The 25,239-nt window shown below is 38.8% G+C and overlaps 1 long non-coding RNA gene across 1 annotated transcript; it reads left to right on the forward strand.

Moving 5' to 3' along the window:
- The first annotated feature begins 3,785 nt into the window (after positions 1-3,785).
- Positions 3,786-25,230, forward strand: LOC133996093 (uncharacterized). Its single transcript, XR_009927192.1, has 3 exons — positions 3,786-3,892; positions 4,984-5,069; positions 24,537-25,230. It is a non-coding gene; the product is annotated as an uncharacterized LOC133996093 (long non-coding RNA).
- Positions 25,231-25,239: the final 9 nt, after the last annotated feature.

Genomic DNA, 25,239 nt, shown 5'->3' on the forward strand with positions numbered 1-25,239 from the left:
TTTGTGCAAATGTCTATGTTTGTGTGTCTATGAACTGGACATTGTTCTGTTACATAAAGCCATAAGCAGCTGTTAATCTCTCACCGTGCAGGTCCACTCATGCCTCGGCTGCTGTGGAAGATAAGTTGCTTTCTGTCTCCCCTGCAGCTCTTAATCAGTTTCCTTTAATCCACAAACTGTTACTTACAGGAAGCGAGGTCTAGGTTTAAGAGGAAAAAAATCCCACAATTGCAGTGTTTGTGCTGCAACTTAAAACCTGACTTGAAAAACTCCCAGCAGTGTTGGAACAATAACCTGAGTCAACAACAGTACGGTGCTCTGCAGTGCAAAGCGAACAGCTAGAAAGAAAAAGGAAAAAAGTTCCTGTTCACTTTGTTAGAAATGAAGCTGCCACTTCAGATATTTATGTCTTCAGTTTTATGTCTGACTCTGTGGCTGCTGAACAAAGAACAAAACAAAAGATAAAATGACAAGGTGTGTCAATCTTGTCAGTGTAGGGGCAGCCTTCAACATGACATGAGTTATTCACTGCTGAAGAACATTTATGCTATTAAAGGATACAGGTAGGATTATTCTTAGTCTTAGTATTGTCAATTAACAAGTGCTATTAAAACACTAAACCTGCAATGTGTTAATTGGTCTTTCAATCATTCTAGACTTCCCTTCTGTACATGCCACTGAGTCCCAACCCTGGTTCCTATTAAAGATGAGAAACTCTAAAACAGCTCATAAATATAAAGATTGTAAAAAGGCTGTAATTTTCTAAAGCAAATATTATTCAAAAACGAATAAATAGTGTTCAGGTCTATTTTCAGTAGTGGAGTAACACACATTTTGCATGTTAACAAGTATTTGCAGCAGTGGGATGGTGTTTGTGGTTTTGATAAAAAGGAACATATCACCAAGTAAAACAGTATGGCTTACTGATGTGTTTTCAACAATAATGCTCGGGAATAAGCTGTATTTTTGGCTGCTCAGGAAATATAATAACAGATAAATGCCATTACATCAGAAGATTTACAGCTTTGACATTAGCAGCCAGGGCAGAATTGTCCTTGACTCATGTACACTTTTTCATTGCCTGCAGATGATATCATCAAAATACATTTCAGTGATTTCCTCTTTCTGCAAGTCATGACAGATGGTAGATCGAAACAGAAACAAGATGTAAACGTTGCCTACCCTCAAGCACAGTGCACTGAAGTTACTACTTGTTGTGGGTAACAGACAGATCTTTAACTCTGTATGGTGATGATGATGATGATGATGATGATGATGATGATGATGATGATGATGATGATGATGATGATGATGATGGTGGTGTCTCCTTAAGTCTAGAAAAACATCCCCGTCTAAGGCTGAAGGTATAACAGGTGTTTTTACCATACCAGGAAATATCGCTTTCTCCGACGCTCATGTCTTCTGCCTCTTCATGTTTTTGCCGGTGTTTTGGTATCACTTCCCTCTCAAATAAGATCTCAGAAGTCAAAGCATGCAATCTGTACAGATCACACACAGGTGACTGCCCCCAGGCTTTTAGTCTTCTAAAGCAGTTTTGTCGGATTTATGTGCTCTTTGTTTGTGTTTTTCTTGAGTTGTTGCATGAGATCAGAAGAAAAATACTGAACATTGTTTTATTACCTTGATACTTCATGACTTTTCCTTATTTTATGAAATGTTTAAGATAATGATTTCACTACAGAAAACAACATATTTCTTCTGTTTGGGGTCTCAGTAACCACTGTTTTAAAACATATAATAGTTACATATAAAGGATTTTCATATGCTCTATATTTGTGATTGATTGACAAGCTTCAAAAATCCCAAATAAATGAACACAAACACAGACTCTAGTAGGACAGAGTCGTATACTAGTCTATTCCTAATAGTGCTTTAACAGAGTGTTAGGCATGTACCTCGCTGGGATATTTCCTTATTTGGTTTAATAGAAATCAGCATCACAACAATGATCAATTAGTTCAACAGAAAATTAAATTCTGTATCTATTTTGATAATCAAACCTCATAATTTAAGCCATTTTTCAAGCAAAATGTCAAAAATGATGGTGGTTTAAGGTTCGCAGATGTGAAATTGTGTTGCTTTTCTTGGTCATACATTACTGTACATTTCATATCTAGGGTTTTTGGACTGTTAAGTGGACAAAATAAGACATCTGATGACATCATATTTTGCTCCAAGATATTGTGATGGCCATTTTTCATTTGTTTTTGTTATTGATTAACCAAGAGTATAATTATTAGTTGCAGCTGTAATAACAGTGCTTATTGTGATTTCTGCATTTTGTGACCTTTAACAAATGCTAAAGCTTCTTTTGGGGTCACTGCTTTACTATAATACTACTCTACATTTTACAAAGGGTTAAAATAAGGAGGGGGAAAACAGGCTGATTTAAGAGATATTTTTCTGTTTCTATTACCTTTTATTGACATATAAAAACAAGTTCCTCTACCTCAAAATAATCATAAATGAAATATTCATCTTACAGTTTGCAGAAGAACAATCAAGAGCTAGGGGGAACAAACAGGTATGATTAGTTATTAGCCTTTGGATTAGAGGAACATCAAATTGATTCAATGTACTGTTTGACCTTGGTGTGGCCCATATGTCATAAGCCACATAGGTGGTCACTAAGGCGCGAAATGAGGGTGACATCTTTTTGTTTGTTTGTTTTTTTTTCTAACCAACAGGTGCGCTTGTGTACAGCTGCTGGAAATACACACTTTTTCCTTCTTAACATGTTTCCTCTTCTTTTTCCCCAATGACTTGCATTTAAAAAAAAATGTGTTTCTTTCTTCTGTCTAACAGCCACTAAAGGTTGGGAGTAAGAAATTAAATGAGTGTTATTAGTGTAATAAATAAATGAACAACAATCCCAGGAAAATATACAACTTATACTAAACCACAAGTGTTTGGGAGTAACTAGTATAATTTAATTACAAAATAAATGTATCTGTAATCTATTACAGTTACTGAGAAAATGTGTAATCAAATTACAGTTTCTTATGAAAATGTTGATGTGGGTTACATGTGAGGTCAGACCTTTAAGATTTTGCTCAGGGGGAGGGTCCCCCACCCCATTTTTTGTTTTTTCTGAATACATATATTACTGTTTTTAATTCTTTGAAAACAATATTTATTTTTAGATTTTGTAAATAAACCATGTCGTGGACCTTATTTGGAGCACACATGGGCTTAAATGGTGTCACAGTACCAATTAAGCCCATGCCATACTTTTGACTTTTTTCATAAAATATCTCAATTTTATATTTCAAAATCTACATGAAGAAATACATACATTTTTAAAATGAGAGATAAATCTTGCTTTATAAGAAATGATCTCCCTTATACATCATGTCAGCATCCTTGAAAAACACCTGAATTCAGATTTTGTAGCCTAATGGGTACACTTACCATAAAAGTTGAAGAGATTCGTTAGAAAATTAGAAAAGTAATCAAAAAGTAACCAAATGTTATAAGTTACATTACTTTGATTAAGTAATTGAAATAGTTACATTATTTATTACATTTTAAATAAGGCAACTATTAATCTGCAACTTAACCCCGTAAACCATAATGGTTAAAAATAAATTAAAAAAGTATACCCCTTTAATAAAAACATTAGCTCTCCTCTTCTTTGTATACCACCGCCACAACTCCGCCCGTTTATGCAAATTATCTGTGACGTCGGCGGAAGCAGGCGATACGTCTCTTCTTCCGACAGCTATTCCTTTAAAGGCGTATTTAAAGCCCTGGCTTCAGTTGCAGGCACAGAGGACAACCTATGCAACAAAAGCTTGCTGCAGAGCCCAGCGACTGTCCGACCACTCAGCGGACACACACACGGAGACAGTGACTGACACGACCCGGCGAGGTGAGCACAGTGTCCGGTCAAAACACCGGCGACGAGAGGGGACGGATAATAAACATTTTGTAGCCGCTGTTACTCGGCTCCAGTAGGCGGAATACACAGCATCTCAGGTTGCTGCTGCAGAGAGAGAGAAGGAGAAGGAGAAGGAGAAGGAGGAGGAGGAGGAGGCGGAGGCATTTACAGTAGTTTCTGCAGGCCTGTGTCAAAAACAAAAAGAGGAGAGAGGCTGAAGGGACAGGCACCCTGAGACAGGTCAGGTTGCATAATTAGGTTGCGCTAATTATAAAGTGTTTATAATTAGGACTTCTGAAAGGCGTTTAAATGTAAAGTAGGTGAAGAAGGTTTAAAAAAAACAAGAGAGGCAGGCTCAGGTTTGCAGTTTGCAGTTTGAACACTGAAGGGGGGATTAGTAGTCCAATAAGCTTCATTTCCTTCATCAGTGCATCAAGAGGAAGCTTTATACAGTAGTGCTGCACACCTGTGACAGTGGGATGATCAAAACAAAACAGCAACCGGTATGAGTGGTTTGTGGAGCTAATTAAAGACAGGAATAACAAGTGGAGTGTCCTGCTTTGTAATAGCTTTGTCTTCTGTGTTTTCATTACCAAGTATGTAAATGTGAATGTGTATATGTAAAGCCACCACCCTGCAGTTTAACTTTAATATTATTATTAGTGTTTTACCAACAACACAGCTCCTCCAGCCTTTATCTACTGCCAGAAAACATCCAGTTCAAGTTGTTAGTGTTTGCATTAGAAGACAATATTCTTCTTTGCTGTACATCCATTTGCTTTAATATGAGTCTCTATCGAATATATTGGAAGGAATCTGCACACATTTCAGCGATTCAGGTTGCAAATGTGGGTAAACATAATGTGACTGCTGCAGCTCTGTCAAAATGAGTGAGAGGAGCGACTAGAGAGTGTTTTTGCCAGTCTGGTCTGGTTCATTGGCAACTACTGATTTACTGTTGTGCATGTGCTCGTGCGCTGTATTGATTAAATGTACAGTATAAGCTGACTTACTGCTTGTGTGTTTATTTGGACTATGTTGATCCGCTGGGTTTTAACACTTGTATATGTGTGTGTGTCCAGGTACGACTGCAGGGCCAGCGTTAGATTGCCGCCAGGACCAAAAAACGACGTCTCAGCGACATTTATGAAGCTTTCAAGGCCTTTTGGTGAGTCAAAGATGCACAAACGTTGCATTAATATTATGTTTTTAAAATGTCCTCCTTGTTGCTCTTTGTTCCATGTTTGGTCTAGTGAATCAGCAAAAAAAAACATAACAAACGTCATAAAGAGACTTGTAAATGACCAACAGATGTGCTCTCTCGTTTGCCTTTTCAAGTGTAATGTTTTTCTATTCTGCTGGAAACCACAACCAACACGCGCAGAACAACGCTGAATAGATGTGCAATATGTGGCTTCTGCTCTCAGAGAAAAAACACTGGCATGATAAGATCATGGTCTTGGTTTGGGTCGACCTGACAGGAGTTGCAGTAACTTAGACATGCACTGTGCTCACCTCTTTCTTAAAAATATGCGTCTCATTCTGTCCGGATTTTTTTGCTTTCATTGTGTTGAGATGCAGTTTAGGTTTCACATTGCATGCTGAGGACTGTCCGATTCAGCTGAAGTGAAAGCAATTGACTTCCTCTTGATGAAATGTTTGCTGAGTCAGCATTTGGTTATTACACACATGCACACACACACACACACACACACACACTCACACTCACACTCACACTCACACTCACACGCAGTCACAGTCAACCACACAAATGCAAGTGGTCACACCAGGGCAGTCACATGAACACACACAACTCATGCACATCAATGTATATCTACATAGATGTTAAACAAGCCCAGCATTATACACTCTTTAATCATGTTCCCACACACAGATATGTGATCATTTACATGATAAACTCGATTATATTTACATAAACAACATATAAATAATGTTTCAGTGTGCTAACTTGAATCCCAGTTTATAACAAAGATCATAAACAGCCACCTGTATACACATGCATTGCACATACTTCTCTAACCCAGATGTTTCCTAGTCTCTCAGTGGAGCCGTCCAACAACAGACATACACACATAAATGATACATGGCTGCGATGTGAGCTAATACCAGTACAATCAGTCTGTTTAATGGTTTCCACACTGCGTAAAGGAAGCTTGAGCGTCCCGCTGAGAGCAGAGACGACTTGCACGCTCCTCGAAACATGAAGGCGTCCTGCTGCGAAGAGAGTTTTAGATGCTCATCATTTAACTTCGACATGCCTGGTTTGAGTCCTTACTCACTCTCTTCATGTCACAATTGTCCAATAAGGGCAAAATACCAAACAAAACGTAAAAAAATATTAGATAAACATGGCGTTATGCTGAAATTAGTATATTGAAGGAAAGAGAAAAGTTGCAAGACAACATTTTCAGAAGTTAATGGGCGTTTACACCAGAAACCCTATCGTGTTATCAGAATAGTTTGACGTTGTGAGACAACTAATGTGGCTCTGTCCGAAGGAGCACCTCAAAAGCTCACGATGTAACATGTTAAAAACAATGCATGGTTTCTCTGTTGACTATTTCAGTGAAATGAGGAAATATCATACTCAAAGGCTTGTTTAAATAGAATAGATCCATGGGTTTGATGGTTTATCAGATATTCAATTTAGCACTGACAGTCCTCTTTCTCTACGATTGTGAAGTAAACAATATAATTATGCCATTCACATAACAGCTTAATCTGCTTTATGATTATGAATGTGTGTTTGTGCATATGAAAGTGCAGTGTGTAATTTGACAGATGGCTTGGCATTGTGTAACTTTTTGCCAGACGTTCCTATGTTTTTTGCCGCATCCCAACGAAGCTGCAGTCTTAGTCTTATCAAAATGTGGATCTGCTTTTCAGTTGCAAATCCAACATTTTGGCAAATTAAACATTTTTTGGCATAAAACTGCCTGCTTGTCACTCTCTAAGTCCCCTTTTATAATCTTGTTTGCCTCTCTATGTCCATCTCTCTCACACCCACCCACACACACACACACACACACACACACACACACCACACACACAACACACACACACACACACACACACACACACACACACACACACACACACACACACACACACACACACACACACACACACACACACACACACACACACACACACAAACAGCAGATATGGCTTTGTATCCTGAGTGCTGATCCTGTGTGTAGATAACCCACTTCCTACTGGTGTGAAGTTTTTGTACACAAACCTGGGAGAGAGAGCAAGTAAAGAAAAGAGTAAGCGAGTGTGTTTTCCCACCTCTGATCAGAGCACGAGAGTGTGTGTTTATGTGCGTGTGTGTTTGTCGTCTCACTTACATCAATGCCATCAATAGCTCTCTTTATCTCTACCAGATCTCTCTCTCACACACACATACACACACACACACACACACACACACACACACACACACACACACACACACACACACACACACACACACACACAAAAAAACTTGCAGCTATAAAAGCTGTTGCACTGTTTGAACCCCGTTGGAGTCTCAGTTTTGAGCAGCTGAGGAAAAAAACATAACATTTTTCTGTTTACTTTTACATTTTTTGACCCACCAGGCAAATTGAAATTTGACTTGTGTAGGTGGGTAAATACTATTCTACTACTTAATTTTTGCTCTTAGATTTGCAAAGTTAGCCTCTGTAGACAGCAGAGGTCAGGTCAAACATATATATGTGTGTGGTGTGTGTGTGTGTGTATGGGAATCTGCAGGCTGTTGTGTTTTGTGTAAAGCTGTGTACAGAGACTATCAGCAACACTGCATGCATGGCTGCTATGTTTTCTAGTGGTGGGGGACTGTTATCAAAGTCAATATCAGATGGCTGTGCTGTATTTAGCTCTGGCTTTGAGTTAAAGGACATACACATAGATACACTCTGCACCCAGAGAGCTTGTCAATAATACATACGTCTTCAAAGAATAGAGACTTTCCACTTTGTTGGTTTGCTCTCCTGTCAACTTTCCTCCTCTCTTGTCTTGTCTACCCTTTTCTGTTTCTTCCTTTATTGTTTCCTTATTTAACAGAGCGTGACTCCACAGTCTCACTTCATACAAATGTATTTTTGCTGCAGGTGGTTTAAACCCATCAATTAAAGTTCCCAAACATGTAAAGAGGATGTATCATGGTATCATTTCCAGGTCTATATTAATATTCTGGGGCTTTACTGGTATATCTTTACATGATTTGCAATTCAAAAATATTAATCCAGGAAAGTATTTCATACTGGCCCTTTATGCAGCCTCTCAGCTGAGCCTCTGTCTGAAATAGGCTGTTTTAGCTTTCTGTCTCTTTAAGGCCCTGCCCTGATGAGCTCATTCTGCTTTTACTAGCCAGCTTCAAGAAGCTGACTATCTGTAAACAAACTGAATTTCACAAATCAGATTTCACTTCTTCTTCTCCTTCTTTACTTAACTTCTAAAATACATCCGTACATGTTCCCGGCCTTTTTGGAACTTTGACCATGATTAACACTGACAGCTAACATCATATAAAAATACAAAAATAACTGAAAATCACAAAAAGTAGATATGTCCCCTTTAAATTTTGAATGAGAGACAGGTGTTTTGTCACTTTGGTCCTGAACTTAAAAATCTCAGAAGAAGCTGGTAGTGTCAGATAAAGAAACATACATAAACAAGAAACAGGACTGTGTATTATGTCACCGGTTTGCCTCCTCTGGCATGTGCACGAGATATCAACAAAACGGGGACTCATTCATAATAACATTGCTTTATAGCAGTACTAGTGATCAAAAAGCAGTAAAGCCTAGTGCCTTGCTCAAGGGCATCTTATATGTTTCGCCAGCCATTTGGAGATTCTGACTAGCAGCTTGCTTCACTGTTATCTTGGTCCGATCCTAATTCAGGTCATTGTAACAACCTTTAGTACAATACAAGGCACAATTTACAGATGTTAGGCCTGTTGATGATTCCATTAGAGCTCATACATTTTTTCCCATCGCTGTTTTTAAACTACAAGTCATGGTAAGGGTCAGATTTTTCCATCAGAGCAGAATAAGTCTGAACCCAGATAGCACGAAAAGCTCAAACACACTTGGCCTCACCTCGCTCTGGAGCTGTTTGGCCTCTGAATGGTTGCCTGTGCTTAATTTTAATACTTTACTGTTACCTCCAACAAGTTTCTCTCTAAAGTTTTTTTTCCTTTTGTCTCCCAAAGTCATCCCATCCCGCAGTAGACATGATAGTTTTAAATCAAATTATTAACTTCCGTCTTCAGATGTCTTTTTGGGTGTCCTCCAATCGCTGTTCCCATCTTCACTGGCTCATTCCGATCATAAAACATCCCAGGACAAACTGTGATTGCCTTCCAATTAAATTTGCAAACAACTGACTGTGTGCCAGAAATTATTGGCGGTGGGTCAGCTTTGTGTAGGTCATCTTGGTAGCTTTTAGGTCTTTGTAAGCAAAGTACACCACAGTCACACCCAGCTCTCGGACGCTTATCTCTTGACTTTTTGCTGTGTCATAAAGCTGATTTGACAAACCCACATATTCCACATATTCCACATTGCACATTGCACATGAAAAGGTTTTAGCGTTGTGTTTGTGTTGTGGCTGTCAGTCAGGACGAGGGTCGAGCCTAAATTGATATTGTGTCACTGCGTCTTGGAATGTTTGTTGTTGTCGAAATCCAAAAAAAAATGCCTAAAGAGGGCAGGACTGGTGATCTGCAGCCAGAGGCACAGTTACACAAATCATATCTGCCTTTAGACGACTTTGTTGAGTCAAGTAGTTTGACCCTCTTCTGTTTGGGGATGACTTTGAATAGCCGGTTCCATTTTGAAGGACAAAATAACCAGATTTGTTAAGCTTTGGTGCTACCAAACCTCTTGTCCAATATCCTATCTTTCCAAACTCTGTTTTTTATTATCAAAGAGCATGAGAAAACATATACTGTATGTAGCAGGCTCCTCAGTTTTAGCTAATAGTCGCTGTCTCTGGTTAAAATAACAGACATCATCAGCTGCAGCAGATTAGATCAGCTGCAGCTAATTAAGGTTAATTCAGTAATTGCAAAATTAAAATGTTCAGCTGTTCTTTGGTTACCGTTCTCGCTGCAGCCGGTGTCTTCAGTCAAAGGTTGTTTGTGAGTGAGAACAGACATCACTCTAACATCACTGTACGGCTGCCAGTTGACTTAGTGTTTTTGTTGTTTGGAGACGGATCATCTTACAGCAATGTAAGAATCTCCTATTTAAACAATGATTAATATCAGCACTTCAGTCCAATCAGCTTAATAGATCTCAATCAGGACCTTCAATTATTTGGAGTAAGTTGCTTGTAAAGTACAGTAATCCAACATGTTGGATACATTTAACAAACTTTATGCTGTTCATGGCATTTCAGGTTGTGAATGTTAATAAGGTTGCTAGTAAAACCTGTAGTGTTTCTGACTTCTCAGCAAACAGAAGGTGATTAAACATCTTCATTATATATGTTTAACAGATAAAGCCACAATACTTGTGTGATAATGGGCATCTGCCAGTGAGTCAAAGTAGCAGAGAAGGTTGTATGTACAGTGATAGATTGTTTACTGCTAGGGCTGAAGCAGTTAATGAATTAGTCAACCAGTGGATGGACAGGAAATTAATTTGCAACTATTTTGACCATAAATTAATTGTTTAGACTATTAAAGTGTTAAAGTTAAATGCCAAATGTTTTCCCTGTTGAATAATTTGTTTTGGACTGTTGGTTCCACAGAAAATGCAATTTGAAGATGTCACCTTGGGCTCTGTGAAATTGTGATGGGTTACTTTTCTCTACTTTCTGACACTTTGTAGTCTAAATGATTAATTCAGTAATCGAAAAAATAATCAGCGGATTGAGCGATAATCATCAGTTGCAGCCCTATTTACTGCAGCCTGTGGCTAAATAATATCTTATCTTGTCTTGTTTTATCTTGTCCTCTCCATGGAAGGAGAACAGTTCTCCAGTTTCAGCACTGGACATCCCTAATCTTTAATGCCTCCCTAATTTCAAGCTCTTTTTTTTTTTTTTTTTTTAATAAAAGTGGTGTCTTATGTAGCTTGCAAAATGCTCCTTTCCGAATCAAATATGCCACTCAAAAAGTTGCGACATTAGCAAAGCGTCTACAGGCTCAATTGTCTGAAATGACCGACAGAGACTTACAGGTAGTCAGGTCAGGTATCTAGGGTGAAAGAGGAGAGAAGATAACTGGCTGTGTGCCAGTACTGTCATTAAGACTGTTAACAGTCCTGCACTCAAAGTAATGGACACACACACACACACACACACACACACACACACACACACACACACACACACACACACACACACACACACACACACACACACACACACACACACACACACACACACACACACACACACCACAATCACAATGTAAAGTGTTCACATTTGGGCAGCAGAAAAAAGAAGGTTCAACTTTTCTTCCTCTTTACAAAGTTGATTTATTGCAGCCAACCTTGTAAGTGATACTTTATTATACAACTCAGTGTCACATATCAGCTTTCAGTCAGCTGTCTGCTCTGCTTCAGCAGTCAGAAGACTGAATGTTCACTGCCCAAAAAAGGTGACACTTTGGCAAATAGAGTGATGCCAAGAACCACAACATCAGACCAGAGAGGCTGATGATGAATCATTTTTCTAAAGAGGAATTTTGGAAAATTGCCTCCCCCATTATTTTGTCTCTGTCATTTGTTTTCAAACGCAGTTGTTTTGACACAAGTGAACGCAGCCAGAATTACAGGTTTTATTGGGGCCTCCCAGGTATAATAATATGAACACTCATGGTATCCACTGGTTTGACCAGCTCTGCGTGTCTGCGTGACCCACTTATTGAATGGTAATCTAACATTTGGATAGTTTTTGGATGGTTCGTTGGATTTTTGTGAAAAAGCACATGGTGCAAGTAATTTGCTCTGCGTCTTGGTGTTTGGTGAAGTCAGGCACGATAATGACTCACCACAGCCTGCAGATTTGATGATAACATCATGTTGTTGATGCTGCAGATGAAAACCATGTGTGAATCGTTGTTGCTGGTTCTGAGGTTGCATAAAGGCGGTTTCGTGTACTCGCCTGCCATTTTTGTGTCTGTTGGAGGTTTTTTAATTAACAACTAAAGTGCGACTCATCATATCATGTTTGCTCATAACACATCACAAATCATTTATGTCCCTATGCAGGTGAATTTCACCGTATATCTAACACCATAACATTTGTTGTTGCTGTTAATGGAAAACAACATTGATACATTTTGTCAGACAGAGTAAGATTTTTCACTCTGGACAGTTTGAACAGCACAACAAGTTGACAATTTTTGATCCCTAGACTCTTGCAATGAATTTGGACACAATTCTACTACTACAGCTTCTACTGTTTTTTTCTGCTGTGCATTATGCTGCAATCCATTTACCTCGGATGTTGGAAGTCAGAGCTGGGAATGACGTCACACCCGAGTTTGTATCGTTCCAGTTAGAAGTCAGAAAACCAGTTCTAGCCAGGTTAGCCATTGATAGCAGCACCAGTTGATGAAAACACATTTTGCTGTATTTTGCACATATAAACACTGTAGCAACATGTCCACAGATAGAAGTTGGACAGTGCTGTGTGTGTGCGACTGATTTTAACGAGACACAAATAATACAAAACTGCTAATAAACAGGATATTACTACAACGTTCACACTGTTGATGCACAAGGCTAACATCTTGGATTTTGAGGTTTGGCCTGGTGAGGTATGTCCAACTGGATCTATACCTACAGTATAGTAATGATACTACAGATCACATTCTGGACACATAAACACACAAATAAATGTTTGTTAAAAACATTTGATAATGAAAATGCTTTTTTCTCTCCCCTACATAATAGTATACTAGACTCTTTAATAAAATAAGCCCAATAACATTTGTTGTCTATAGTGAATTGTGAATGATTTTAGATACATGGCTGCAGGAAAATGTATTTTTGTACAATGTATATTTGTGTTCTTGTGGATGCATACAAAGATTCATATTTATACAACAACTCTTTTTGTTTAATCTGACTGTTGACAACATGAAATGCTTTCTAAAAATCCATAACATGTTTTTACTTGAGTCAGATTTCATGCAAGTTAATATGGCACAGAACCCGGGGGCACACATCTGCTGACATGCTGCCAATTTATTTATTTATTTTCAAACAGACTGCGTTTGTGTGCAGCATATAGGCGGTGTTGAACTGCAGGTTTGGTGTGATATTTGAACACAGCTTTTCTTGTACGCAACCCAAACTAAATTTCTTCCATGTGCCAATTCCCATTCTTGTCCTGCTCTGACAGGGGGGAACAACATGTGAGGCGAAGAGCAGGACAAGGAAAAAAAAACTTGACTTTCATCTCTGGTCCCATCATAACAACTTCTCATTTATAATAGTTTTGTTTATTAGTCATGGGTGGGGTTTGGTTTCACCAGCTTGAAAACAGGAAATTTATAGAGCTTAAGATGTCACTGGGTGGTTAAAATGGTGCCAGTGCCAAGTTTGAGCAGTGGTGGACACGATATGATGACTTACTCACACTACCTATCCTCACTGGTGGATGTCAGACTATTACAAGTTGTGTGAGAGATGCGGGTCAAGCAGTTTGCTGCTGTTGATTTATTTGCATCAAATGTGTAAATGTATATGGAGTAGTGTTTGTGTGTCCGCTCTGCAGTGGAATATTCCTTTAGTTGTCCGGGCAGGGATTAAACGTACAATGTTAAAGGTCTGGTTCGCTCCTTAACAGGTCTGGGCAGACAGTTATAATTCTTTTTGGCTTGTTTTTAAGCAGGCTAGTGTGAAGCTGTTTTATTGGGTACATGACAAAAACACTTGTATTTATTGGCACATTGTTTTTAGGTGGTTGTAAGCAGACTAATGTGGTGAGACGAGGGTGTTTTAATGTGTGTTATTGAGGTTTGATTAGTTTTAAAGCAGTTTCAAACATCAGAAAGAAGCAGACTTATTGACAGGGATGAACAGTGCTGGGTCACAGAAAAAATGCACAGCCACAAACTGGTAGATACATAAAGTTGGTGCAGCCTATAACACCTCCTCAGACGCTTTTCTTTTCTGTCTCTTTTCTTGGCTTGCTGCTCCCTTGTGGGTAAAGGCCTCAGGGGCCCGTGTGTCATCCTAGCCACATAACCACACACACTTGCACACACACGCGTACACAAACAGTCCCTGTGAAAGGGGGCAGGCCCCCAGGGATCAGAGGGACAGGATACAGATGGGGGATGCAGTAATGTGATGTTGGGTAGGGGGTACTGAGGCAGGGAGTGAGTTACAGTCGTGTATGTATGTGTGTGTGTGTGTGTGTGGTTATGTGGCTAGGATGACACACAGTGTGTAACGTGACTCCGGTAGAGAAGTAAGCCAAGGCTGCTGTCAGCAGCTTGTCAAAATCTCACTGTATCCAGCTTCAAACATCCAGACTTGCATAGGATAATTATTTTGTTAGCATGCTCGTCCTGAAAAAGAGCTTCTGGGTTAGCAGGTTACATAAAAGTGTTACTGAATTTATGAGACCCTATATTGACAACAACTGTCTAGACGAGCTCAGATCAGCTTAAAATAACACTGTGTGTGTGTGTAGGTATGTGTGTGTGTGTTTACAAACTCTTAATGATGTGATACACTATAAATATCACATGGTGTTGTTATAAAGCTCTGGTCACCTTCAGCTTTGTGCAGCTTTATCAGAGATGATATTTTAACTTAAGCTGTGCTTGTGAAAGTACAATATAGAAAAAAGACAAACAAAAAAACGTTTTGCTAACTAGCAAAAACAATCTGAAGATTGTTTCCTTTTGGAAGTTAGCTGTATTGTGCTAACTGATGCGTGTAAACTGGATGCAGTCAAAATGCTAACTAGCTAGCCTATTAACTGGGCTAAAATAAACACCAGGATGACTGGGTTATTCCTGGCTGCTAAGCTAGCTCTCACACACTGTCCTCTCCTTTCTTTTATGATAGCTGTGAATAATGTTATGCTAACATCGTCTGTATATTTGTTAAACTCGAAAGAAACAAGTCCTTTTTGGGGCCTCTTGACCTAAAAAGGCTTTGGTGGGATAACTGGTCATTTCCCCTGCAGACACATGATAAATATTGTGTTAATCTGTTTTCTTGCTGATTATACACGTGGCATCTAGTTTGTAGTTGATGGTTACTGACTTAATGCTGCAATATGAGAATAAAATGGGAAAACTGCAGTTAAACAGCTTGGGGCATTGATGCATTATTCAAAGAGGGTTACCAACATTATAGCCTATTTTAGTCACAAATTGCAAATTTGCAATTTTCATTGTATTACATAGTAAAATCAGATACAATCAGTGCACAAAACCCTTTTTTATGAGCTGAATAGACAAAATAAGGTGATTTGTTTGGATTAGATATGATTGCAAGCTATTTTGTCACTGGTGTTTCTACATTTGTGTAGTTTCTGTTTAGAGTTGTGGTTATTAATAGTATCTGACTTTTGCTAAGGCGTGTCCTGATCAGTTTTTATTATTTAATATTAACCATAATTCTGGTTTGACACATTTTTCACTTCAATATACAACTAAGACTTACAGTAAAGCCAGTTGTGATTCAAAATACACATATCTAAATTGATATTGTACAGCTGAATTGCTCTTCATTAAGGACATTGTCCTATACAAATGTTATAGTCCCCTATAGTTATTTTCTCTCTCTCTCTCTCTCTCTCTCTCTCTCTCTCTCTATATATATATATATATATATATATATATACTCTTCTCAGCTTTGTGAATAATAGTTTTTTTTAAAACAATAATCACACACATTGGATATCAGTGACAGACTTATAAGTAGATTGTGTGTCTGAAATTAATTACTAAGATGAAGAAAATGTCTTCCCCCTCTTGTGGTGAATTTATTGTGTTGATTCCACACAAAGAAGTGCAGTGGCCAGGTTGCATTTGAAAAGAAATTAGGTGGTTAAATTGCCATAACGCTGCTGTCCATGGATATATTAACCTCAATATCTTCAGTCAGTAACCTTGTTTCATAGATCAAATCATTTGAACTTGATTAGCCTGTTAACAAATGGTAGATTGGATTGATGGACCTTGACTAAACTCAAGATTGACACAGGACCCTGAAACATTTTTGTGTGTGTGTGTGTCCTCGTTTGATCTGGATGATGGCCAAAGGTCAAAGCGAGTGGAGACATTCAGCTTATATTTTGAGAGCAGGCAGCTGCAAGGTTCAGGTGAGGCTGAGATTTGTAGATTAATTTAGACCTGTTAGGACGTCAGTGGGAGGTTCTTTTAAAGAATATAGTTGTGTGCCAGTAAAGTGCACGCATGTGAACAGCAGGTATATTACGTCACATTCATACCAGCCAGTATAGTGCCATAAGCCCTATTTTATGAGTAAGGGATTTGTCATTGACGCTGCCGCACGTTGATACACATGTGCCCCCCTCCACTTACTGCACTGCAGCAGCACTGCACCATAATGCACACATCCACTCTCTGTTTACCTCTCTTGCCCTCTCTTTCTCTCTCCCCCTCTCTCTCTCTCTGCGCACTTATCCCTGCCATCTGCTTCCCAAAGCTGGGAATATGGTTATGTTTCATGGGAATATCAACAGCAGCATTGGGATTGGTGAAGCAAAAGCAGCTGTTGTGTTTACATATTTCTCTTTGGGTGTAGATGTCCTAAAACGTGTGTGTATGTCTCCAAGAGAAAGAAGGCTTAAGGCTGAAGAATCTCTGTACTCTAGTCACACTAAGGAAGTAAAAAACAGAAAATGACAGCGGAGTAAACATCTATCACTGACATTTAGCTGAGTTTCACATCACACACTTAAAAAAAACAACAACATCTTACACCTGCTGACAACGGCGTATCTCTGATTTTGACATTAGATGCCATTTCTTGAGTTACTTTCACATTATTTCAGGAGGTTTCTTCTGTACTCACACTTGACTAGAGACAATTTTCATGTCAGGTCACAGTCTATACGTCTACATCGTGTTCATCAGTGAATGAAAAGCAAACTAGTAGTAGAACTGAAATGAAATGGCCCCTGTCCTAATCATTAATAGAGTGCAGCACAACATGTGATAGTGACATCTAATAGCTTCCAGTGGCAGTTTATAAAGCCAAATTACATTATTTCCCCTCTTTTCTGCCTCTAATGTTCAGTTGTACCTGAAGGGACTTTCACAGGCAATTGATCCCACAAAAACTCTCAAATTGAACCAAGTAAAGCACCACATCAGGTCAAAAAGTGTAGTCTTGTTTCTCTCTGAGTAAGAAAATACTCTTTTCTCTTTATTTTCATTCATTCATTGTCCCTCTTTCTTTCTTTTTCTTGTACACACACATACACATAAATACACAAACATCCAGCAGTATGTGAACTTGATCCAGAGGTCTCCAGCCTTGTAATCCATATCCAGCTCTATATGGGTCAGTGCTATGTTGTTTGTCATGTTCTCATGCGTCACTGATGTATGTGACACCAAAATGAATGTCCATATAAAAACTGCTGGAATGGTGATTATGACAATGGTCATCACTCTACCTAAAAAATGTCAGCAAATAATGAAAAATACTCTTCGTATTTTGAAAAAAGCAGCAAATTTTCTCAACACAGTAGCCATCAATTTGATATTTTTACTGGAATTGATAACCTGAACAGGTTATTTCTTGCTAATTGGCTAATGAAGTGATTATTTCAGCAGTCCTTCGTTACACCTTTTGGTGGTTCAGCTTTGTTTGGCAGTAGTTACAGAGCATTTCAGTGATGGCCCAGATCAAAACTTGAAACTCCTCAAAAAATGTCTTGCAGCATTACACCCTTCTGTGTGGTTAAATCAAGTCAAATCAAGTCAGTTTTATTCATATGGCAGCCCTATATCACAAAATGTACTTCAAGTGGCTTTAAAATCTGTACAGCATATAACAAGTTCAAGCTGTAGAGGGGAACAAACTTTTTAACAGGGGAAAAACATGGAGGAAACCATAAGAAAAGCAACTTAGGAAGAATCCCTCTTCCAGGACGGATAGAGATGCAATAGATGTCATGTGTAGAGAACAGACAAAACAATATGTCCTCAGTTTGTTCCAAATAGTATCACTTTATCAATAAATTCCTAAATATGCTACTTCCAGCAGCGTTTCATAGCTATGTGGAAGAAACATCATGACACAGAAGTAGATTATTTGGCTTAGTTGTGGTGAAATAATACTTGAAAAGAGTAGTCCTTTTGAGCTTAAATATACATTTATTTGGGACATGTTTGCCTTGAATGATAGGTATTCAGTTTGGTGGATTCAACTATTGTGGTTGCTTACTTGTCCCTCCCTGACTCCACTCTGTTGCTCAACTTGGTGTTTCTTGTCTGTAACAGATCTATAGGGTAGCCGAGGGGTTTTACACGAGCGCAGAAACCATGCAAAGCATTTTACTATTCAAGTTACTGCTAATTTGCACGTTGGCACTATGTTCCATACATGATCAGGCTTGCAGCAGACATGGGACTGTCTGTTTTCTTGTGTTGCCTTCATTTAAGAGAGACAGAGTTAGGGCTCAAAGAAGAAGGAGCAGGGAAGTTAAGATGGTGGATGCTTGGCCTGATTTCGTGCCGGTGGTCACAGGTAATCTGGTCTGTGGCACAAGAATAACAACTCACTAAAATAGACCTGGGCTGTGTTTAGTTTAGTCAGTGTATTTGCAGATTCAGAAAGAGTGTGTCTGTGTCTGTGTGTGTGTGTGTGTGTGTGTGTGTGTGTGTGTGTGTGTGTGTGTGTGTGTGTGTGTGTGTGTGTGTGTGTGTGTGTGTGTGTGTGTGTGTGTGTGTGTGTGTGTGTGTGTGTGTGTGTGTGTGTGTGTGTGTGTGTGTGTGTGTGTGTGTGTGTGTGTGTGTGTGTGTGTGTGTGTGTGTGTGTGTGTGTGTGTGTGTGTGTGACACAGTAGACGACGGACTCTTAATCTATCCATGACCTTAATTTGTGCCATTTTGTTCTTCTCTCCTCCTTTTCTGCTTCCTTTTTCTGTCTTAATCCTTCTTTCCCAACATGTCCCTCGTTCCTCCTTAATTCGTTCTTTCCTTCAACCTCAACCTTATTTTACTTGTTCCCTCTCCGCTCTCACGTGAGATGTGCGTTATTTACGTTGGCTCCCTGAGAAGATGAAATGTAACTCTGTATAAGCAGGGCTCATGTTACACACACACACACACACATGCACAAACACACAGAAACAATAGGACAGCTGACTGGTGCTACATGTATACAGACCTATAATCAGATAGCATTCAATATTTTGTGTGTGTGTTGCAGGACTGAGAATTACAGATGCAGGCCAGATAGTGCTGTCAGCTTAGAGAAAGAGATGCATGGATGGATAGCAACACCTTGTACTTGTTTTGTCAGCGTTGCTTGTTCACTTTGACCTGCTACTTTCTTTCATAAAAAATCACACACTACTGTAGTTACAAAGAGTATGTATTTAAAGCACAAATCCACATATTTACACAGCACACATCCATGGCGTACTTTTAGACTAAAATTTGAACCCAAGTACTCAATTTTATGAGTTTCCCTTAAAATATCATGCAAACCCTGAATACAGCCTTACTTTGCGTTCTCTGCAGCTGGTGTCTTTACTTTAATGCTTTATTTGTGTAATGAAATATGCTAACAAACTAGTGCTTTTATGTAATTTACTCTGTTAAATCTATATTACATAAATCACTTTACTGCTGAACATTATCCACAATGCCATAACATTTTAGATTGAGACATTCAGCTTACTGATTTGGAGTACGTCCTCTTCAGTTGTCACAGTTGCAGCTCAGATTGTATCAGAACATGGTCATAGCATCAGTGCTGTCACTATGTGCGTGTTCATTTTTATTTGCATTTTCCATTCATGGATAAAACAATGCTGAAAATTCAAAAATATTGTGAAATATATCTATAATACTTTTATGCTTGGCTGAGGTGGAAAAGTTGGTGTAATGTTAAAATGGAAACAGACTTGGCAAATAAATTAGGACACACCTGAAACATGTGACTTAAATGTTCACTTACATGTCCACTCCACTGAAGGGATGAAAAATGGCGGCCAACGGAAACATCAGATCTTTGTGGAGTGGTGAGGAGAATATAACATAATTAAAACAAAAAGAAATGTCATATCATTGTCAAAGTTTGACTGACGCTCTTTTAATTACGTTATCTCATTGCGCCCACTTGCCATAATGTAAGAAAATAATGGCCATCGCCACGTGGCGTCACCCATTGGTTTGTAGACCAAAAAAAAACATCTAACTCCTCAGAGGGTCTTTTAGCTGAGTAAGATTTTTTTAGGTGACCAAAATGCTACAAATTACTTTCATAAACTGAAAACACACTGAAATAATCGTGCCACACCTATTCTAATCCGGGGTTGTTATGTAACGTATGAAATCAACATTATTGCCATGGTAGTTACTTGTCGATCACAACGCAGCAACGCCCAAAAGCAAACCCTGCTTTATTGTTTATTTTAAAACAGTAAAGCTTTCGAAATGGCACCATAATTTATAAAATGAACATCATGCTGTATTGAAAAAGACTTTAAAGTAGTGATAGTGACTAAACCCATTAGGAAACTGTTCACTGAGGTAATTAATCAAGTGGTAATTTTCCCATAGATTTCCATACTATTGGACTTTTTGCAACCAGTGGAGTCGTCCCCTGTGGGCCATTAGAAAGAATGCAGGTTTGAGTCACTTCCGCATTGGGCTCATTTTTCAGACCCAAAGCTTCCCGATCTCTGCTTCAAGTCAATGCTTGTGAGTGGCCCCATTTGGAAAAACAGCACTGTCAGCTTTTTATCTCAATTAACCAACTCCAAGTATTTGCACAACAGCAGTGGATGGAAATTCGCACTCTAAATGTTTTTTGTCAATATTCTGGAAAATCTGTGAGTATTTGCATCACATTTCTGGAGCCAAAAAATCCACTGAATACAAATTAAAAGGGATTTAGTCTATGTGAACCTTAGCACATAGAAGTGACAGAGACAGCTGTCATATGTTTTAAAAACACAGTAGGTGCTTAGAGAAGTCTACATTTACAGTCAGCTGTAAATGTTTTTAAATGACACTTTGGGTGTTAAATTAATTAAATTAACATTCAATTGATTTTCTTTTACAGAATCACATGGTTGCCTATGTGATCCGTATGCACAGTGTGGTGATACATCAGAATCACAACAATAGATTTGGCTGTTTCTTGCTGGTGCAATCAAGTCCAAATATGAATATGTATTATTCAAAAGACACTGACCAAGACCATGATTCCCATCATTCCCCATTAAACCATTAATTTCTGTTCCTATCAAACAGAAAAATTGCTGGTTAACCAGATCTGAAGATTTTGTTGTTGTTGTTGTTGTGACATGTCTTGCCTCAGAGGCTTTTGGGTTGTTGCGGACTAAATGTTCTCTCTCTGACATCATCGGCTGTGGGGTTTTTTCTGAGGCCATCCACTAATTTCAAAAGAACTTAGAAGATGATTAGTGTGTTTGTTCAATATATGTATGTACGTGTGCCTGTGGAGGAGAAGGGCTGTTATGTAATCTACTGCAGCCTGTGAGGTCAGGTGAGTAGGGGGCTGTGTGTGTGAGTGTGTGTGTGTCCGTGTGTGTCCGTGTGTTGTGAGGATGAAATATTCATGACCATCTTGAGTGCATCATGAATGTTAATGGGGACATGTGAGAGCACTGAAAATGGAAGAGGAGCGATGAAGAGAGGAACCACAGAAAGAGAGAAATGGGCGGAGAAACAAATATTTCGACCTCTGTCCTCGTCCGTCTGTCTGTCTCTTTTCATTCCACGTCTTTCCTTCTCATCTTCCTTGGCCTAACTTGTTTTTAACCTCTTCAGACTCTGCTTTCCCTCTAATGTCGTCCCACCTTCCACCTGTTCATACCCCTCCTTCTGTCCTTCTTTTCCTCATCTCCCTCACTCTTTCTCTAATTTTGATTTTTCAGTCTTTCAGTAAGAGGCTTGATGAGGATCTTAGCATTGTTATGATGTGTGCGTGTCGTTCACGTGGCTAGCATTAGTGTGTGTTGGGGGTGACGAAACATGCTGCCTCCATGGGTTATAATCCAGTTGCCCAATGCACACAAAAACACACACACTTTGGAATTTAACTCTGTGGGAAATTGTGACGAACATCCATGTAGTCTTGTTTTCTCTTTCTCTCTATGAGGTGTGTTATTAGCTGAGGGCCTCCACTCCTCGCACTCTACTCGGTTTCTCTCTCTCTTTTTTTTTTTTCTATTCACATATCTCTCATTTCTTCTCACCACACACACACACACACACACACAACCCCTCTGTTTGTTTTCTCAGTAAAACAGTAGCGCAGTTTGAAAACGTTTCAGCTAATAAAATACATTGCATGCTTTCATCCCTCCCGTCCAGTTTCAAAAAACTGTCCGAGTGTGTGCGCGGATGAATCATGTGCTCAAACCAATTACACTGTTTAAAAATGGACTCTTTTCATAGGCGTGTGTGTGTGTGTGTGTGTGTGTGTGTAAAAACTTGTGGTATCAGCATGTTGGTAGTCTCAAATAGCTCTCACTCACAAATTCAAACACGTGTTAAATGCTTGTTTCACCCAAATTAGAAAAAAAATACTCTTGCCAGGCATATTTTTAAAATGTTCAAGTTATTTTATTACATTTCTTGATTTCTACAGACATTTATTGGGTTTTATGTCCATATCCTCTTTCCTGAATCAAATCAGGCTTAACACTTCTCCTTACTGATAATATACTACATGTCTTTACATGTTGTCCACAATTTACTTTGTCTAATGTGATTTTGTTGGAGGGTGTATCTAGCTTGTTCCAATGCTTACAAGCTGTATTTATCCAAACTATAACAATCCTGTTTCTGGATTTTCTAGTTAATTGACATTGTCTGTTTTACTTCCAGAAAAGCAGATTTCACAAGGCTTTGTGTTTTGTCTCTTGTACATTCTCAAGTTTGTCCCTTGTAATCATATTTGAGAGTTCTGCTTCCAGCTCAATACAGTGTAGGTTACAGGTCACACTATTTCTTTGAATCATAATGCAGTCAAATTTAAACAAATAGACATTATACATATATTTTTATATTGAGTGTGATACCATAATTTCTGATATGCATCACAAATATAAACGTCCATAAATCTGCTATAAATCCATAGTAAAAAGATGCTCTCTATAACTCCAGAACTTGCCTGTGAATCAACACTTTTTTTTAGCTTTTCTGCAGCATCAAAGTAATTCAGTGAGAGTTGTCTGTACATCCACGTGTATGCTGCAAACAGGAACTGATTTAAAAAAAAAAAAAAAAAATTCAGCATACTTATATGGTGCCAATTTGCCAAAATTAAAACAATATAGGCTAATTGTAGCTCATAGAAAAGTTACGGAATCCATGCAGCAGTAAACTTCATGTTTACACCCCTCAACGTATTATGGGAACTGTAGTTCCATAACAGAACCCCCAAATCAAAGTAAGACAAGGCTAAATGAATAATAAAAGCATTAGCAAAATCCACTAATATTAATGTTTTTTAATGTTTCAACTTTTTCTTTTTAAATTACTAATACTCCGAATGTCATATTTGGGGACTCTCCTCTATTCATACATTCATACGAAAATACTGGTCCTGTGTCAGAAACAAGTGGGCAGTTTTCTCAGTTTTGTCTCTGTGTGTGTGTAGGGGGATCCACAGTGTTAGATTATGAAAATCCCTTCTCTGGATAATTAAGTCTTGTTGTCAAGAGTGTTTATAGAGACGATGTTACTGATTTTACTTTTAATGAAAACTGTTGGTTATTCTGAGTAAAGTCAAGGAAAAAATTAAGGAAAATCAAAATGTCTATGGACAGTTATTTCTGTTATTTTAAATGTGTATAGCCAAGTGCAACACTATGCATGCCTTTTGTGGTGAAACTGTCTAAAAGTGTGCACCCCATTTGAAGGATTATTGCATCTCAGCCCTATCTATGACAGCCAGCTTTCCTCCCCACCTTTGTTTGTGCCTGTTTAGAAGAGATATAAGCAATTTTTAGCAAGTAAGAGAAGGCCGTAATGGTCGCACATGATGCCCCTCAAAACACCCAAACCCACTGTTTTAAATTGTTTTTTTAAGTCTTCCATGGATTTGCCACTGTCCTATTACCTAACGTGAAAATGTGTCAAAACTTCAGAAAAACATTCATTTTATCACATATTTCTCCTGGGTTGGGTTCTCATACATACTTCTCATGTTTGGTGTGTGGCGTCGGTATGGCACTTGACATACATCGAGTAAAACATTTTGTTGACATACCAGATATACTAGTATAAGCAAAGTTATTATGCTCTGATTTGAATATGAATACATGTTTGAAAGTTTAATTGCCATGACTAACTTTGGTGTCTTTTTTCTTTTTTTTTGTCCTCTCTCCCCCTTTCTTTCCCAACCATCTGACCAACGGAACCTGCCTCGACCTTCGTCATCTTTAGATTGATCAGCCAATCGATGGGGATTTTACGAGGAGCTCCGCCCACCTTCGCTGCCTGCCCTCCTTCTCCCCCCTCCACCTGCGGCCCCTCCCTCGCCCCAGCCCACTCCGTCATCCAGCCCTCCATCCAGCCCTCCATACACAAAATGACTCTGGAATTTACTGAATGGTCTTCTATATGGATTTTTACTGCTTGTAATAGACAGTAAACAAAGAAAAGAGGGAGAAACCTCAATGACAAATAAGCCATAAACACACACACACCACACATACACACTCACACACACACACACACACACACACACACACACACACACACACACACACACACACACACACACACACACACACACACACACACACACACACACACACAAACACATGCACACCCCATTCACACACTAACATTAGGCATGTAAACACTGACATACCAAATAGAGTTGTTTTTGTCAGGCAGGATCTCGCACACCTGACACACACAAAAAGAAGCAAACGCACAAACTTACTCCTGGAATGTATCGCACACTGTTCCTGTGAAAATTCAACCGCTTCCTTTTATTTCTGGGGTTTTCTACAAGCCTTTGGAAAGCTGATTTTAATATTTTTTTCGACTCTGGGGGGAAAACAAGGAGGCGGGAGAGAGGATTAAAACGTTTTGCATTTCAAGCTGCAGTGTTTTTGAAGGACAAGTTCTCTTTAGGACT

Source organism: Scomber scombrus, chromosome 16, assembly GCF_963691925.1.
Source record: "Scomber scombrus chromosome 16, fScoSco1.1, whole genome shotgun sequence".
Lineage (NCBI taxonomy): Eukaryota > Metazoa > Chordata > Actinopteri > Scombriformes > Scombridae > Scomber > Scomber scombrus.